Source organism: Camellia sinensis, chromosome 12 (genome assembly GCF_055761805.1).
Source record: "Camellia sinensis isolate YWXY chromosome 12, ASM5576180v1, whole genome shotgun sequence".
Lineage (NCBI taxonomy): Eukaryota > Viridiplantae > Streptophyta > Magnoliopsida > Ericales > Theaceae > Camellia > Camellia sinensis.
This window is the reverse complement of record NC_138972.1, coordinates 76,152,489-76,167,324: the sequence shown is the minus strand read 5'-3', so window position 1 is coordinate 76,167,324 and position 14,836 is coordinate 76,152,489. Positions and strand designations below refer to the sequence as shown.

The following is a 14,836-nucleotide window of genomic DNA, read 5'->3' as shown; positions in this document are numbered from 1 at the left end:
AATCATGTCCTTGTATGAACTGCACATTGCTGTGTGATCTTTGCCAGAAGCTTCTAATTTTTCCTGCAGATTGTCAATCACTTTGGTTGCAGCATCAACAGAAGCAGCCACACGGCTACCTATATCTAGGCAATCATGATTGCCAATTGAGGGTGTGGAGGAAAACAAGCTCCTGATCAATGCATCAAGCTTCTCGACTGTCTGAACAACCTGAGCAACAGTAGAATTCCATTCTTGCTCAAGTATTGATGCCCTCTCAGCTACTTCTTTATGCAGAACTTCCACTTGATTAGAGATAGAGGAAGCCATCTCATCTGAACTTGAGTGCATTTCATCCAACTGTCTCTCCAATACACTAATACGTGGCTGATAGTCACCAAGCTTTTTAACAAGCTCACTGTTCTCTACTCCAAGAATAGTACTGTGTTGCCTTACTGCTTCATACAGACCCAGAAGCTCACCCTTCTTTGCTTCAATATCACACACATGTTGCTTTATAAACTCATATAAAATAATGACTTCGATATTTGCTGCTTCAGAACTGATATTGTGTTCCTTCAGAGCTTCATAAGTAACCTTGAGCTCCCCAAGTGCATCATCAGCAAGATATGGATATGGCTGTTGCTGCCGCTCTAAGGATTGCCCTATTTTTTAGACAATTATTAAATAACAGCCCATTCTGGTTTGAATGTGCACCCTTCCTCCTTCTTCCTTTCCTCTGTTCAGTGCCTTTCGTCTTTAGATCGTCCTTTCTCATTGTTCTAGCAGTAGCACTCTGCAATGGGCCATCCCTCTGTTGTTTATCCTTGAAGGCTGAGTTCTCCACTGTAGACAAAGCCTTGGACTGGGCTATACAATCACTCAAATTTGAATTAACCACCCTCCTTGGCCTATTAGTCATAGGCTCAAATTGGGCTCCATTTAACACAACTTGTAAATTGATGTTGGGCCTGCCACACTCTAATCCATTCAAACTATTCATATAGCCAATAGTGCAAATCTGATCATCGACCTCTTGAGCCCCCCATTCTCTACTATTCTTGAACAGACCACATGCACCACCCCTATTTCATTAGTGCAGCCCCCAACGTTTGGTTTCCCTAGAGCACACTCAGTTTCTTTAACCACTGAACCAGGCATACAATCATTACCTCCATCTACATCATCTGACAACCCTTCCACTGTGTGATTTCCATTGATTGACCCTTCAACACTTTTTGCCACATCATCCTCGTCATCCTCCTCTGCAGATTTACCACCTTCCACTACTTTCATCTCCATTTTCATCTGTCTCCGTATGTGTAGCATCATCCTGACCCCTGTTTTTGGAAAAGTGATCGACCTCCTGTGGCAAATTAGATTCCATGACTTCATTTTTCTGGTAGCTATAATTGCGATTACACTAACAGTTATTGACTACTAGGTCTTCATACACTCGCACTTATTATTCTGTTAACATCCTACTTGGCAGCGAAAAAACAAAAAATACAAATCATATTGAACCAACTAAGGCATTCACATTGACTAACAAGATTAACAGACAGATTAACCTACAAATTAACAAAGGCATTCCTTACCAATCAGGTTAACAAGGCATTCACATTTTCTTTGTTTTTCTTCCTGTTTATGGGGTTCTCATTGCCTTAAAGACCTGACTTATGCAGCCCAGGAAAAAGGAAAAAAGAATTTGTAACGAAGTAAGTGAAATGCTCTTACCCACGCCACCTGGCTGCGTCTCCTCCACCACTGTTTGTGTATCATCTGGTGGCTGTGTCTCATCAGATAACGTCAACGGGGTGCCAATAACTGCTGGACATGCTTCAGAGCCTGATAATACGTTGCCACTTGTTGCTGTCTTCCGCCGCCCCGTCTTGATACCAGGAACCATGGTACCTACATAAGTAACCAGTTGGAGCCTTGTATTAAGTAACCAGCAGATTAACCATGAATAGAAACATCCCAACTCAGATTAACCAGCAGATTAAGCAACTAGCAGATTGACAAGATTAACAACCAGCGACAGCAGCCAAAGACAGACCAAAAAAACTTATCAAGATTAACCAGCAGATTCACTATGATTCACTATGAATTTGCTTCAGTAAATCTGCCAACAGATGAGTAAACAGCAGCAAACATACATAAATCTGACTTCACTATGAATTTGATTTTCAATTTTCTGCCAAAGTTCATACAAATCGTATAGGAAGTTAATTACAAGGGTATTAAGTCCATAGAATATGAATGTAGTTGGGAAATTGGGGTCCAAACAAGAAGAAGAAGAAGATGAAGAAGAACAAGAACAAAAAAAAAAACAAGACATAATTAGTCTACTCACATTTAAAACTAATTTACTGAATAAACAAAGAATGAAGAAGTCATTTCAATAATTTTAGGGTGGTTATGATGATTTTATAAAATACCCATTTGAAATACCCATTTGAATACTAATTATTCAAATGGGTATCTCGAATACCCATTCGAAAAATGAAGAAGTCTTTGGGGTGGTTATGATGACTTTATAAAATACCCATTTGAAAACTAGATTCCACAACCCCAACAACATCAACAGCAACATCAATCTCCAAACTGTAGATTCAAGTCCTTTTACACCTTATCTTGGAATTAGACATCAAACCCTATATTCCTATGGACCCAGTATGATTTTATTCACCTATCTTATACAAATAAATAAAACACATTTTTCATTGCTTAAAATAACCAAAAAATTTCTCTTTCCATTACACTATTTTGGGTTGTTTTAAACCAATCAATTACTAAGTTTTTTTGTTATAGTGTTTTGAAAAAACAGTTTCCCAGATTAAATGTGCAGATAATGATATAAACTAGTCCTCCAAATGATCATTACTTGTCTAAAAATTATACTAAAATCTTCATAGTTTTGGGATCTATACCAACTTATCTCTCTCTCTCTCTCTCTCTCTCTCTATATATATATATATATATAGGCCTATGTACAGCAACTAGAGTCAAGTAGGATAAAGCTCTCTCAGTTGGAGCAGGATCTTCAGCGAGCTCGAAGCCAGGTTCTTCATTTTTTCTTGGCAAATTCTAACAAGATCGCTTAAAGCCCCCCATCACATCAACAAAACAAGACAGACAAACAAACAAAGTTCATCAACAATGTACTTAGAGAACACATAAAGTAATTTTACCACAAAGTGAGTTAAAACTCTAGGTCCGTATCTGTATCAAAATCAATTTCTATCTCATCTTCTTCGTCATCACCCGCAATTGTTAGTTCATCATCGTCATCACAGATGAAAGCATCATCCATAACACCCTCGGGTTGTACACGCTTTTTGGTATGCGAAACTTCCATTGAAATTATTTCAGGTTCAATGTCATTCTGACGCAAAACAGCATCATCATCAATAGGGTCAGTTGGTACAACAGTAGTGGTCTCATCTTCTTGCAACACGTCATCAAATTCTGGCACATCTACTTCTGGCACATCCCAAAGTCGTCGATGTTGAAACTTTTCTACGACTCGCCAATTCGGCCCTAAATTCGTATCAGGAACATAGAAAACTTGTTGAACTTGGCTTGGGAACACAAACGAGTCATCTTTATACCATCGACTTCTTACATCAACAGTTGTCACATGTGGTTCGACACGCAAAGTTCGACTACTACCGGTGTTATACCATTCACATTGGAACAAAACAACCCGATGTCCAAACAAATATGTCAGTTCCCACACTTTACAAAGGTAGCCGTAAAACTTTATCAATTGGCCTTCGTGGTCGCCTTCCACTACCAACCCACTATTTTGGCATTTACGACGGTTATCACGGTCGATAGTATGGAATCGGACGCCATTAGCAATGCATCCCGAATATGTGTTCACTAAGGCATTAGGTCCATTGGCTAATGACCACATCTCATCGGTTGCTTCGGGTGACTTTTGATTTCGCAGTTGGTTCATCTACAGAAGAAAGTATGTCAAGTTAATTCAAACTTAGAATAATGTAACATTATTTGCAAACTATACAATAACGAGCTTCAGCTTACGCGATCTTTGAACCATTTAGGAAATTCTTTGCATTGTCGCGTTGCAATGTTGCAATCACTTCCATATGTTTGTTGCAACACGAGCTTGTGTTCCCTACTTAATACAATGTAATTCATAAGTAATTGGAATAATGAAGACTTAAAAAAAAAAAAACCGTGTACAAGATGTATGTTGCATGTATGATGAGGAATCGTACTCTAGATATTCGTCAACTTCCAAACTATTGTGTAGGACAAACCAATGAGCGAATTCGCGGTCAGTTACGGACACATCAATTTCCCTTGTGAGTTGACCAAAAGGACGAACATTTTGAGTGAAAATTGCCAACCCCGGCCCATTGTCACCTCCATCGTAGTTCCTTTCTTCCCGGTTAAAGACCGTTTCAACTCCATCCAAATACATTGAACAAAACGTCGCACACTCTTTCGATATGTAGCCCTCGGCAACGGAACCTTCTGGCCAAGCTTTATTGCCCACAAATCCTTTAAGAAGTCCGAGCATCCTACATGTAAACATCAGGCTGATCGTTAGTATGGTTACACTGAACTATATTTACATTAAAAAAGCACCCCCATCGTAGTTATACCTCTCAATAGGATACATCCATCGATATTGCACAGGCCCTCCAAGCATAGCCTCATAAGGCAAATGAATTGCCAAGTGGACCATGACATCAAAAAAAGCAGGAGGAAAAATCTTCTCAAGCTTACAAAGTATAAGTACTATTTGTTCTTGCAATTGCTCCAAATCAGTGACCCGCAATGTCTTTGAGCACAACTGTTTGAAAAAAGTTCCCAACTCAAACAATGTGGTCCCAATCTCGGTATGAAGGTATCCTCGCATCCCAATGGGAAGAAGACGTTGTAGAAGGACATGACAGTCATGACTCTTAAGGCCAACTAACTTACCACCATTCACAGTGACACAGTTGGATACATTTGCAGCATAGCCATCAGGATACTTAATCGATTTCAAGAAATCATAAAACCCTTGTCTCTCTGCCAGGGACAATGTGTAGAATGCCGGAGGCTTCTCGAAAGAGCCATTCGCATGCCTTATCAAGTGTAACTCCTTTCGTATTCGCATGTCCTCCAGATCCAAACGTGCTTTGTCTGTGTCCTTGTTCTTGCCATCTATGCTCAATAGTGTACCAAGCAGACTGTCACATATATTCTTCTCTATGTGCATGACATCAAGGTTATGTCGAAGCTTAAGTGTTTTCCAATAGGGAAGGTCAAACAAAATGCTTCTTTTCATCCAGTTTGGAGTTGGCTTTTCAGTCATTTGTCTTTTTTGGTTGGTTGGATGCTTTCCGTACGGCTTGTACGTCCCCAAATTAATTTGCTCGAGTATTTGTTCTCCCGATAACTCCACGGGTTTGGACCGATTCTCAATTTCACCGTTGAATAGCCTACTTCTTCGCCAAATATGGTTCTCAGGTAAGTACCGCCGAGCACCCATATACCCTATCTTACTTCGCAAACTCTGAGATGAAGCATCCATGTTGCAATTAGGGCAGGCCAAGTAACCTTTTGTACTCCAACCAGACAAGGAACCATATGCGGGGAAGTCATTGATGGTCCACATGACTGCTGCATGCATTGTAAATATTTGGCCATTTAAGGCATCATATGTTTGCACACCATGCTCCCACAAAGTAGTTAACTCTTCTACTAATGGTTGCAAATAAATATCGATGTCTCTTCCAGGTGCGGATCGTCCTGGAATAAGCAATGACAGCATGACAAATGGATCTTTCATACACTTCCATGGGGGTAGATTGTAAGGCATTAAGATTACGGGCCACATGCTGTACGATGTACTCATATTTCCGAATGGATTGAAACCATCTGTGGCAAGCCCTAGTCTTACATTCCGAGGATCCGCAGAGAACGTAGGATGCAACCTATCAAAATCCTTCCATGCCTCACCATCAGCTGGATGTCGTAGTACTCCATCATCCACACGCTTATCTTTGTGCCATCTCATAAATGCGGCTGTTTTTTTCGACATGTACAATCTCTTCAACCTCGGTGTCAAAGGAAAGTACCTCAGTATTTTGTGTGGAATTTTTTTACCCGTCTTGTCGTTCAACTTGTATCTACACTCCGTACATGTAGGGCAATTCTCCAATGTGGCGTTGTCCTTCCAAAATAGAGTACAATCGTTTTTGCATGCATGAATGGCCTCATATCCCAAACCCAATTCACGTAAGAAATTTTTCACTTCATAAAGAGTCCATGGAACAGTTTCATCACAGTTTGGTAGAATGTCTTTGAAAACTTGCATAACCATGTCGAAATATTTGTTGCTCCATTTATTGTACACCTTCACATGAAGCATCTTAATTACGAAGGACAAGATGGAGAACTTTTCACAGTCTGGATATACTTTGCGTTGAGCATCATCGAACAACTTCATGAACTTCAACAAATTGTGCCTCTCCGAACTAGTACGTTCTTCGTCGATATTATCATCCATGAGACCACTCATGTAAATCTCTTCTAACATGGTAGGAAGTTCATCCACATTTTCGTGATTGTCAGTCATTCCAGGTTCATTGGTTTCGGTATCATCGTTTCGCATACTAGGATGATCACGAAACATGGGAGCATGTTCCCCATGGTGCACCCAAGTTCGATAAGAAATTGTGATTCCTCTTCGAATCAAATGCAACCGTACAACGTGTCGACTAAATTTTGTGCCGTTCAAGCAATCAACACAAGGACAACGGATCTCATCCTGCGGCCCTAAATTCTTTGTAGCGAACTCAATAAATGACTGAACACCCTCTAAATACTCTTTACTTTTTAGCCGATCTTGTATCATCATCCAACTCTTATCCATTATTGGAACAGTACACATCAACCAAAGATGAACCTGGGAATGGACGGGAACTTGGAAAAATACTCTGTAATGGAAGAGAGCTTAAGTAAGTTTAAGGGTTCGATTAGCATTGCTTGTTGATGTTTACCGAAATAGTAATGACAGATCGGGATGTTATGCCTATTTCTCAGCTGCATAGAGTTGGCTAATTTCAGTAGTAACTCGGCATGTATGCATACGCTAATGTGACATACATGAACAATTCTATGTCAAGTCATCTTACAGGGAGACATATAATTTATATGTAACAAACATTATACTGAATTCTATATATTTGTTCCAATCAGTAGCAAAATCATTTTAAAATTCAAGAAAAATATTAGACATTTACTACATGGTGTAAAACATAGATGGACACTTTACAATAATAATTGTACTCCATCATTTGACTGTATGATGAAAGAAATGAAGAATTTTTTTTCTCAAAGTAAAACCGAAAGTGGGGAAAAAGTATATCATAAATCATCAGTAAAGCTGGTAAAGCAGACAAAGTAAACAATAAACTGTCCAATAGCACAGTTTCATGTGTTAAATGCAACTCAAAATGGAGCAAAAAACTAACTTTTAATGATCTACTGATCTTTAAACCAACTTCAGGAGGTAGATATGAGTATACACGCTTTGTTTTCCGCCTCACTTTGAACTTTATGTCTAAATTGTCTGCTTCATCATCTTCCTTTACTTTAAATAGAGAACTGAAAAAGCATACACATATAAATGAGCTTTCAATAGATAGACATTAAAAGTAGATACATTTCAAAAACACTATACAATTCAAAGAACAACCTGTTTCTTAACCTAAATACATTTTTTTTTTTTAAAAAAAAAAAAAGTTTATATCATTGTAACTTGAAATGTCAATGTTTTGGCATCGAAATGACAATTGGTGTTTTGAAATTTATGCTTATCCGTCAGCATAATTAACTATAGAAAAATCAAACATAAAATAAATATAGATAAATTTAAAACTGCAACTTTTCTTTAATTTATTGTTTTTATTTTTTATCACATGACATTGCAAATCAACACTATAAATCCAAGCAGGCACATTTATCAATTGGAAGGTATTATTGAGTCAGTCTAGTAACATCAATTGTTCTAGCACTGTTTTCAATAGTTAAGAAATAAATGATCTAATTTTTAACTAGTGTCATGGACCCAGTGATAATATTTTCAGAATTACCAGAAGGTAGATAGACTTACTAGTCTTTTTGGAGTGTCTGGTGAGTTTGACTCTTAGGAAACTTGAATACAAAAATACTTTCTTTTTGTTGAAAGAAGAATTAGGGGTGTGTAATAATAAATAGAGAGAGAACAAAAAAGAAAACATAACTCAAAATCTGGACCACTAGTTTCTGTTAAAAGTAGAGCAGAAACAACTCTTCATGGTGACAAGGTATTGGATTGTGGATTGCACTTTTGAATCTTTGATTATGTACCAACAACCAAAAGGTTAGGATGCAAATTTGGTGAGCTAGAATCTCATACAAAGTATACACAACTCAAAATCAAATTAACACAACAAATTTGTGTTTTTTGAAATTCATGTAAATAGTGAGAATACAGATAATTAAGTGATTCAAACAAATGAAAATTGAAAATTTACTCAAAAAAAGCGGCAGATGAAACATTGGATTTAACTACAGAAATTACATGTAACAGAGAGTACGTATTTGTAGCATTGGAAATCAAACAGATAAGTTACTCCAAGTCTACAATCCCGAAAATGGAGAGAAGAATGTTTACTTGATCAACGAAGTCTGAGCCTGTTGCATACTCTGTTAGCATCCCAACAGCAAAACCAAACATTGCCCATCTGCTCAAAAAATAAATAAATAAAAATACAGAAAGATGAAAAATTCTAGGTTAAGAAATTGACTTGCCTCGCAGAATATTGAATTGATTTGTGTATGGAAGCAAAAATTATATTTATAAACAATTTGAGCGACTAATCTATACTCCAAATTAGATGAGTTTGTTCAAACCAATGTAGGACAAGAAAATCAGCAATAAAACTTCAATAGTTGTCAAATTATAGAAACGCCATACATGCTCTGTGTATAGCCATCCACAAGTAGCATTGGAATTCAAGAGTGATGGATTGTAATCAGTGTATACCCATACCGAAAAAACCTAATAAAGAGGATTGAAAATAGATAAGCCTCTTTAGTCCAAGATGTAAAAGAACCAACCTGGAGGGGGATACAAAAAAGCTACCCTCGCAGGTGATTTGATGAAACAAAGAAAACAAAAACAAAAAAAAAACAAAAAAATAAAAATAAAATTGATGTCTAGTGTGAAAACACCTGGCTTACGAGAAATACCACTGAAGTTTGTTTTTTTTATTTTCTGAAACACAAAAACAAACCCAAAAACTAGAATACTTTGAGAAACAGATGATTTGCAGAAAGGGATACAGAGAAGCGGGGATGATACAGAAGGGGGGGAGAAAAGAAGTAGAAAACTTAATCAGAAAGCAAATTGTTTTACAAAAACACTTTCACTGATTTGGTTTACTATGAATTGTATAGTGTTTTTCCTCACAACCTCTTTCTCCAACCTCACGAAATCAGAAAAAGCCCTAAATACCTGTAATCAGAAAAAGCCCTAACTTAATCAGAGCTTTGATTACGAAATCGATAGAGAGGGAGAGAGAACATTTCAAAAACATTTCGATAGAGAGGGAGAGAGAAATACCACGTGAGCCACGGGGATGGAGAGGGAGAGAGATACAAACAGACAGACACAGATCGATAGAGAGGGAGAGACAAATACCTGTAATCAGTGGTGGGCCGGACTGCAATGTTCGTGGTCGCGAGCGCCGGTGATGAACGACGGTGGCCAGCGGCGCAGAGCTTTGGTATCGACTGCTCTGTGGTGTGTGTCAAACAGAAGAGAAATAATCCTTTGTTAAATGTAGGCGCCAATATTAATGAGTTTCCCTCTAAAAAAACATTTGGAAACTTCAGCGACTAAATATTTGTTTTGGTCGCCAAAAAGCATAAAAATTTCTCCCATTTTTTTGACGACAAAAAGTTTTGTCGCGAAATGTTATCATACGGCGACGAAATTGAACTTTGGTAGCGTAAAGTGGTTCAAAACAGCGACTAAAAACAAATTAGTCGCCAATAATACTATATGGCGACTAAAAACTTTGGTAGCTAAAAATACTAAATGAATGCCGACTAAAAATGGAATTTTGGTCGCCGAACACCCTGTTTTTGGCGACTAAAATTGGTTTGGTCGCCAATTTTAGTCGCCAAATGTACGATTTGTTGTAGTGGACCCATGTACATTGCAAAATAAATTATTGTATAATGGTTGTATATAGAAATTCTTAGGGTATGTTTAGTACCTCTTGAGGGGATGGAAAACCCTCTCTTTTGCGTGGATTGTTCAGCATGAGTTATTTTGACTAATTAAATAAAATGTCACATTTAAATTATAATTATTTTATTTTTTCTCTCACAATCATCAAATCAACTACAAATAAATAAATAAACAAAAAAAAAGTCAAAATTTATCCCAAACACAATTTTTTCAACCATGCTAAAATAAAAAATAAAAAAAAATCAAGCCAAATTAGCTCATTCCAAACGAGGACTTAGGATCTATTTCATCTCCGTTTTCGTGTCACATTGAGCACAGATTTCATCGCACCCTAGCAGTAATAAAATTATGAGTTATTTAGATGAAGACTCCTTAAACTATTGAAAAATATCACTTTGACTTCTTAAACTATAAAAGTGTACAAATGAACCCATAAACTGTTTAGAAGTATCGCTTTGCCCTCTAAATTATAAAAGTGTGCAAATAGACCCCCTAAACTATAGGCATGTTTCACTTTGACCCCTTCTATTAGGGGGTCTAATTTTTACGCTTTTATAATTTAGGAAGTCAATTTGTACACTTTTATAGTTTAAGGGATGACAATAATAGTTCTCAGTAGTTTAGAGAGTCTTCGTGTAAATAATCCTAGAATAATTGAATGTGCCTCATCTTTTGTATTTGGGTGTCTTTTAAGGTCTAATTCCATTCTATAAAACAATGAAGGCATGTTTCCAAAAAAAATTTCATGTACTTTTCTAACACATTTCGTTGTGTACCTTAACAAGGGATAGAAGCACCCATGCACTCATCTTTTACATTTGGAAGTTTCTTATGGTCCTAATTTTTCGTAAGAAATGGAGGACATGTTTCACAATAAACCCTCATTTGAACTATATTTGGCCTAATTCTTCTTTAAAAGGAAAGAGGTTCAAAATATTATTACTTATCCAAAAGTCGCTATGAAAGATTATGAATTAATTTGATAATTTCCTTGTTGCTTTTGCATTGCCTTAATTTCTATGCTTATATAGATGTAGGGTGCCTCTTGTATTGTGCGAGAAAGTTGTAATCGTTTTCAAATCATAGTAAAATTGCAACGACCGTCGCTACAACAAATTCTTAGTTCAGCAACACTCGAAAGTGTCACAAAACTATTCCTTTAGTGACATTTTTTAGTCTTGTGGCATTTTGAACAAGTACCATTGATATCCATGTCATGCTAGATATTAGTGGCACTTCAGTGGCACTTGTAGATACCATTACACCATGATAGTTTTGAGATCTTTTGTGACATCTACAAGTGCCATTATTTATTTATTTATTTCATTGTTGCTCATGCTTATTTTAGTAGATACCAAGCTAGCACCATTAGTGGCATTTGTGACTCCTAAAGATTTTTAAAAAAAATGTATTATATATAATATTTGGAACACTAATCTGCAAATCTTGTTCTTTTAGAAACTAAATAAATAAAATTTTATTTATAAAATATAAATACAACATCCATGAAACTGACAGTTTAAACTCATAAAAATCAATTGTAATCTAACTTACATATCCCAAACCCAAAAAATAAAAATTAAAAATTAAAATGATATCTACTTTAGACAACTTTGCGTCATATATCTTGAATAAGTCAACGTCATATATGTCAATCCCATTTGGTTCAACCAATACCAAAAGTCAACGTTGATTTCTTTTCACTGCTTGCTGTGAGTCCTTTTATGGCACGGTTGAAAAAGCTTCATGCTTCTGCATGCCTCCAAAGTAGGTAAAACATAATGCCTATCAGTGCTTCTATTTTCGCAATTGTACTTTATTGATGATTATCCTCAAAAAAAATTATTTTTGAAAAATCTCAAATCCTCCGAGATTGTGATTTGTAATTAGGATTAAATTTCATTAAACAACAATTTCCAATCAAACAAGCATAGAACTAATCCAGTTAAGAGAGAATTGAATTGGTTCTACAAATATAAGCAATGACAAATGAACACAACGATATATATAACGTGAAAAAAATCACAATTGGAGCACCTCCAATTATGATAAAAAAAAAATAATGGGTCAAAGTCACAAAACAATCCACTAAGAAGACATAGGAATTACACAAGAAAACCCTCAATTAACTAGAGAATCCACAGCCAAATTGAACTGAACTTGTTGTACCTTTTCCAACATTGTCTTCACATCGAAATTGCTTCGCCCAACTTTAAATCCACAATGTCAAAGTCAAATCCAAAACGATGAGCCACTTTGGAATTTACCGAACCTTCCAAGCTCAAGTTCTCCGAAATCCACCGATAAACATCTCTCTAGAAAGTGTAAAAAAATCCCTCGATGATCTTCAATATAAAGCTTGCTGATCCATAGATCATTCTCAATTCATCAAGGTACACACATGGATCATTCTAGAGACTCTCCCTTTGTTTTTCACACTCTAGGGTTGAATATTTGAGAGTCTCTATCAAATCTGATCCAAAAACTCACATTTAAGTGACTGAAACCGACTTAGACTGTTCGAGTGCTCAATAGGTTGCTCAAGCAAACTTTTTGATGATCCAGTATTTTTCTCTGAAGCTTTGAGATGCCGCAAGCATGCCTAGACCACTGGAGCACAACTTTCAACGCTCGAACGCACATGTCTCTACTCGAGCGCAACTTCCTATACTCGAGCATTCATCAACAAAAATGCTCCTTTGCTTGAGCGCAACATTCTCTGCTCGACTGCACACACCTTTCCTTTAGCACAAACTTCTCTTCCCAAGCACAAATTATAAATTGAGTTGGATTCATATCTAAACACCCTCATTCTCACAAAAGAGTGAATGCAATTACATTTGAATGTAGTTTTGTCCAACGGGATTGTCAATCACAAAAAAAAAAAAAAAAAACCTAACAATTTCCTTATGTAAGAACTTAAATGCATCATTCAGTTAGTTAAAAGATTAATACATCTCAAAAGCACATAGCAATGAATTTATTCATGTTCAGTAACAAATTGATTAATAGGAAATAAACCAAGTAACAAGAAACAAGTACCTTCAGATCCTTGAAGAATTTTTGAAGTAACACGATAAGCAATAGTCCAAAAACATTCAATTTAGTATGTATGGGCAACAATTACAACTTTTGTACAAAGTTCCATTGCTACTCCACTTAATTTTGAATCACTAGCTCCAAAAGGACAGCTCATATAAGTATTTCATCAAACAACTTATATGCATACAACAATCAAGCAGTTTTAGTAATGACTTTATCCTAATAGTCTTTTAAGCATTGTACCACATATTAACAATCTGTAAAAAAACTAAAATAAAATAAAAAATTGTGATAATATAGCATGATAGATGAATCAAAGTAAGTTAATACAACATGATAGATGATCCCTAACATTGTTCATGGGAATGTTATTTTTTAACATCATTCATAGGAATCAAAGTTAGTTAATATAGCTAGAGATCAACTATCATGCTAAATTATTAATTTGAGTTAATGTGGTCCTAGCTAAAATTGATAATTTTGAGAACAAAAATGACAAAATTTAAAATTTGAGGGACTAAAATGACAAGAAATGCATACTTTAAGGGTTAAAACTGTCTTTTATCTAATAATAAAATACTTTTTCCATCATCAATGTAAACAGACTTTAGAGATAGGACTAAATTGACAACTTTGAGGACCAAAATGACAAAATTGAAACTTAAGGGACTAAAATGACAAAGAACACATACTTTAAGAATTAAAACTGTATTTTATCCATTTGGAGAATAAGCAAAAATTAGGATGTATGAGTTATCTACAGATGACCAAAAGAGAAAGCATGTACAAAACATTACATCAGCTAGAGTCACATGCGACATGAATAAAATTTAGAAATATGAGTTGTCTCAATATTTTTAGCAAATTGTGGTCTTAGATTATTTTCAAATATATTTAGGTTGAAAGACAATAATGGTTTTAAACCATTGATTGTTGTGAAACAAGTTCTGTGTACATATCAATCCTAAGAAGGCTATTAGGTGCACATGATTTTCACTATCTATTTTTTGAAATTGATAAGGAAAGAACCAAAATTGCTAAAATTTCACGGCCTTCAAATTACAAAACTCCTCCAAAATTGTAAACTTTCTTAGTGTGCGTGTTTGTGTGTGTGTGTGTGTGTGTGTGTGTGAGAGAGAGAGAGAGAGAGAGAGAGAGAGAGAGTGAGAGATTTTATTTCTTTTAAGGGAAAATTATAGCGGTTGTCCCTGTAGTTTACCTGTTTTATCATTTTGGTCCCTGTTGTTTCAATTTGATCAATTTTGCCCTTGAATTTTACAGATTGTGTCATATTAGTCCAATAAATAACAGTGGTTAAATTTGATAGACGGAAAATCAAATAATGTGTCAATTTGGTCCATGTAGTTTACAAGATGTGTCAATTTAGTCCCTGTTGTTTTGACTTTCCTATAAACTACAGGGATCAAATTGACACATCCAATAAACTATAGGGATCAAATTAACACATCATTTGATTTTCCGTCCATCAAACTTAACCACTGCTATTTATTCGACAAATATGACACAATTCGTAAAATTCAAGGG

General features: G+C 35.9%; 1 long non-coding RNA gene across 1 annotated transcript; it reads right to left on the bottom strand.

Moving 5' to 3' along the window:
• Nucleotides 1-7,316: 7,316 nt before the first annotated feature.
• On the bottom strand, nt 7,317-9,801 carry LOC145804578 (uncharacterized). Its single transcript, XR_014346583.1, has 3 exons — nt 9,695-9,801; nt 8,666-8,735; nt 7,317-7,614 (listed from the first exon to the last, which is right to left on the bottom strand). It is a non-coding gene; the product is annotated as an uncharacterized LOC145804578 (long non-coding RNA).
• Nucleotides 9,802-14,836: the final 5,035 nt, after the last annotated feature.